General features: G+C 45.1%; 1 non-coding gene across 1 annotated transcript; it reads left to right on the top strand.

The window, feature by feature from the left end:
* The first annotated feature begins 4,648 nt into the window (after nt 1–4,648).
* LOC125499195 (small nucleolar RNA R71) lies at nt 4,649–4,754 on the top strand. Its single transcript, XR_007275912.2, has one exon. It is a non-coding gene; the product is annotated as a small nucleolar RNA R71 (small nucleolar RNA).
* The last annotated feature ends 332 nt before the right edge of the window (nt 4,755–5,086 follow it).

Below are 5,086 nucleotides of genomic sequence, written 5' to 3'. Positions count from 1 at the left end.
CTCCATGCGGGAACACCGTTTTTACCTCAAACGGTCCACTCCACCTAGACTTAAGTTTCCCCGGAAAGAGTCTTAGCCTAGAGTTGAAGAGAAGGACCTTGTCTCCTACCTTGAACTCTCTCTTCATTATCCTTCGATCATGCCAAGCCTTAGTTCTCTCCTTGTAAATCCTAGCATTTTCATAGGCATCCCGCCTAAGATCTTCGAGCTCATGAACATCCAAAAGTCTTCTTTCCCCGGATGACTTGAGATCAAAATTCAAAAGCTTGATGGCCCAATATGCTTTATGCTCTAACTCAACTGGCAAGTGGCATGATTTGCCATACACAAGCTTGTAAGGGGTTGTGCCAATTGGCGTCTTAAAAGATGTCCTATAGGCCTATAAAGCATCATCGAGCTTTAATGACCAATCCTTGCGAGATCGGTTCACGGTTTTCTCCAAGATGAGCTTCACCTCCCTATTTGACACTTCCGTTTGGCCACTACATTGTGGATGATAGAGAGCCCCATTTTATGATGCACCCCATATTTGGAGAGGAGTGCTTGGAAACTCTTTTGACGAAATGGGATCCCCTATCACTAATCACGGCCCTTGGAACCCCAAACCTCGGGAATATCACGGACTTGAAAAGCTTGGTAACTACCTTAGCATCGTTGGTGGAGAGGCGATTGCTTCCACCCATTTGGAGACATAGTCAACCGCCACTAAAATATAGGAGTTACCAAGTGAAGAAGGGAAAGGTCTCATGAAATCCACCCCCAAACATCAAAGATCTCCAACTCTAGAATGTTAGTGAGGGGCAATTCATGCCTTTTTGAGATGTTGCCAACCCTTTGACACCGATCGCAAGCTTTAACAAAGCTCCAAACATCCTTGAACATTGTGGGCCACCACAATCCACATGATAAGATCTTGGCAACGGTCTTGTTGGAGCCCATATGTCCTCCAAAAGGGGATGAATGACATTTCTCTATCACACTTGCTATCTCATCATCGGGAAGGCATCTCCGGTATAAACCATCCTCCCCCGTTTGAACAAAAGTGGGTCCTCCCCATAAAACTTAGAATCATGGAGAAACCGCCTTCATTGTTGATATGTAAACTCAAAAGGAATAATCCCACAAGCCAAGTAATTCGCCATGTCGGCAAACCATGGAGTATCAAGAGCTTTAATGGAGTATAAGATATCATCCTTTAAGCTATCATCAATGGGAAGCTCATGGTAGGGGGAGTCTTCAACCAAAGGTAACCGTGAAAGGTGGTCGGCCACCAAGTTTTTCGTTTCCTTCTTGTCCTTAATCTCAATATCAAATTCTTGGAGGAGCAAGATCCATCTAATCAATCGCGGCTTCGCATCTTTCTTGGACATAAGATATTTAATTGCCGAGTGGTCCGTGTACACTACCACTTTCGAGCACACAAGATAAGGCCGAAACTTATCGAAGGCAAACACAACCGCTAACAACTCTTTCTCCGTTGTGGCGTAGTTCTTTTGAGCCGAATCAAGTGTCTTGCTCGCATAGTGGACCACATGAAGCTTTCCCTCTTTTCGTTGCCCTAAAACGGCTCCCACTGCATAATCACTAGCATCACACATTAGTTCAAAAGGCAAGCTCCAATCTGGAGCTTGCACAATGGGGGCGGAAATAAGGGCATGCTTTAAAGTCTCAAAAGCGTTCATGCAAGCATCATAAAAAACAAACTCGTTATCTTTTTGCAAGAGGCTAGATAGGGGCCTAGCAATCTTAGAGAAGTCTTTTATGAATCGGCGATAGAAACCGGCATGACCTAAAAAAGAACGCACTCCCTTCACCGTAGTAGGTTGGGGTAACTTCTCTATGACCTCAATCTTGGCCCTATCTACCTCAATTCCCTTGTGGGAGATCTTGTGTCCCAACACGATGCCATCCTCAACCATGAAGTGACATTTCTCCCAATTAAAGATTCATCTTTTGACATCTTTGAAGCACATTTTTCAAGTTCTTGAGAGAATCGTCAAAAGATGAACCTACCACGGAGAAGTCATCCATGAATACCTCAATGGTATCTTCCAACATGTCCGAAAAGATGGCGGCCATACATCTTTGGAATGTAGAGGGCGCATTGCACAAGCCAAATGGCATCCTTCGATAAGCAAAGGTACCAAATGGACAAGTGAATGTAGTCCTTTCTTGGTCATCGGGGTGGATGGGAATTTGAAAGAACCCCGAATAACCATCAAGGAAACAAAAATGGGAATGACCCGCCAACCTTTCCAACATTTGATCTATAAAAGGGATGGGGAAATGATCTTTCCGGGTGGCCTTATTCAATCTCCGTAATCAATGCACATACGCCACCCGGTCACCGATCTAGTAAGAGTTTAGCTCTCCTTTTCATTGGTGATGACGGTCATGCCTCCCTTTTTAGGGACCACATGGACGGGACTAACCCACCGGCTATCGGAGATAGGGTAGATTATTCCCGCCTCAAGGAGTTTCAAGACCTCCTTTTTGACCACTTCCTTCATATTGGGATTCAACCTTCTTTGAGGCTCAATAGAAGAAGCATGATCGTCATCAAGATGAATTCTATGCATGCACAAGGTAGGACTTAGCCCCTTGAGATCTTCAATGCTATACCAATGGCACTTCTATGTTCCCGAAGGACATCAAGAAGTTGAGTAAGTTGAGTGCCTTCAAGCATAGCATTGACCATCACCGGGTAAGTCTCACCCTCACCAAGAAATGCATATTTTAAAGAAGGGGGAAGGGGTTTCAACTCTACCTTGGGAGGAGGCTTAGAACTCTCCTCCTTAGGTGAAGGCACCTCAAGGGCTTCGATCTTCTCCTTGGTACAATAGGTTGGAGAGGTATCCATGGCAAGCTTGAAGTTCTTCCTTCCTCATTATCCTCCAAATCCTCGCCCAAAAGTACATCTTCCAAAGGGTCCTTCTTATTCCTATACCCTTCAAACTCAAGACCTCCTCATCAAAACTATCTACTCTCTTCACTTCTTCCATGATTGGAGACTTCATTGATTGCTTGAAAGCAAACTCCATGCTTTCATCTCCTACCCTTAAGGTAAGCACATCACGTTTCATATCAACAAGAACCCCAGCCGTTTTAAGGAAAGGCCTCCCAAGTATAAGAGGGACTTGGGAGTCTTCCTCCATCTCCATAACCACAAAGTCACATGGGATGAAGACCCTTCCAACTTGGACCGGCACATCCTCCAACTCTCCAATAGGAACCTTCACCGATCTATCGGCGAGTTGAATGACCCTCCTTGTAGGCTTGAGTTCAAAATTAAGTTGCTTAGCTATGGACAAGGGCATCAAACTTACACTCGCCCCCAAATCCCCAAGGCCCTCTTGGGCTCCAAGTCCCCAATCTTCAAAGGAATAGAAAATGACCCCGGATCTTCAAGCTTCTTGGGGAGCTTGTTTTGAAGTACGACACTAACTTCGGCGGTCAAAGAATAGTAGCACTTTCCTCGAGCTTGGTCTTATTGGAGAGGAGCTCCTTAAGAAACTTGGCATAAGTGGGCATTTGAGACATGGCTTGGAGGAAAGGGATATGCACTTGAAGTCCTTTCATGACTTCCAAGAACTTCATGAATTTGTCATTGAGTTGTTTCTTAGCTAACCTTTGAGGAAAAGGAACCGGAGGCACATAAGTCTTGGGTGTCGCTTGACTAGCCTCGTTGCGTTGCTCATGAACTTCTTTCTCTTGACTCGGTACAACATCACTTTCATCCTCTACTATTACCTCTTCAAGAAACTTCTCAACCTCACCTTCACTCCCCTCTTTCTCAACTTCCGGGCTTTCATTCACCTCACTAGGCATCTTAGGCCCCTCATTATTTGCTCCGGATCTCAAAGTAATGGCCTTGGCATGCTCGTGAATCACGGGTTGGCTTGGAAATTTAGTAGAGGGGAAGTGGTGTTGCTTACTTGTTGGGCAATTTGAGCAAGTTGGGTCTCAATCATTTTGTTGTGAGCTTGCATTTGTTGTAAGGAAGAGTGAATATCCCCAAATTTCTTATCATTATCGGTATTGGTCTTGGTTTGTTGGGCAAGGAAAAGTTGAAGTGTAGACTCAAGTGATGAAGGCTTTGGTTGGTTAGGCTCAAAGGGTGGTCTTTGTTGTGGTTGGTTGAAACCGGGTGGTCGGAAGTTGGATGTGTAGTTGTTGTGATTTTGTGGTGGAGGGTGTTTCCATGATCCTTGAGAGGGGTTGTTCCACCTCCCTTGGTTGTTGAAGTTTGTAGGCCCCTCTTGCCTTGCACCAACCCATGCAACATGTTCCGTAGATCCTCCACAATAAGAGCTTGCATGATCGGTACCCCACAAATTTCACAAGAGAAAGCTTGGGAAGGTGGTTGGCTTGGGGATGCCAAGTTCACCTTCTCGAGTTTCTTAGCTAGAGTGTCTAGCTTGGCATGGATATGATCCATAGCATCTACATCATACTTCCCTTTGCCACTAGCCTTCTTGCTTGTAGACCTTGTGTTTCCCCAAGAGTAATGCCTCACAACCTCCTCTATGGTGGGCTCAATGTTATCAACCGGTAGTTTGGTGAGTTGACCCCCCGCTCCGGAATCAAGACTAGCTCTAGTCATAGGAAGCAACCCATCATAGAAGCTTTGCATCAACATCCATTGACTATACCCATGGTGCGGACACGATCTTCGGAGGTCTTTGAACCTATCCCATGCCTCATTCAAACTCTCATCCTCATCTTGATGAAATTAGAGATCTTCCTCCTAGCCTCGGAAGTCTTCTCTTGAGAATAAAACTCATCAACAAAAGCCGCCTCACTTTGCCCAAGTAGTCAAGGAATCGGGAGGAAGAGATTGTAACCACTTCTTGGCCTTCCCCTGAGAGAGAAGTGAAAAAGATTAAGTCTCACGAACTCTTGATTAACATTATTTTGCTTGACCGTGGCACAAAGCTCAAGAAAGTTCGCCAATGGTCAAGTGGACACTCATGAGAAAATCCTCCATAAGGCTCTTGCTTGATCATTCTAATCAAATGTGGAGAGAACTCAAAGTTAGCGGTAGTTGTCCGGCCTTCGTATCCCACTTTTGAGCTCAAATGCTTCG

Source organism: Beta vulgaris, chromosome 6, assembly GCF_026745355.1.
Source record: "Beta vulgaris subsp. vulgaris cultivar EL10 chromosome 6, EL10.2, whole genome shotgun sequence".
NCBI classification, from domain to species: domain Eukaryota; kingdom Viridiplantae; phylum Streptophyta; class Magnoliopsida; order Caryophyllales; family Amaranthaceae; genus Beta; species Beta vulgaris.
Note: the sequence above shows the minus strand (reverse complement) of the source record. Positions and strands in the feature narration are given on the sequence as shown.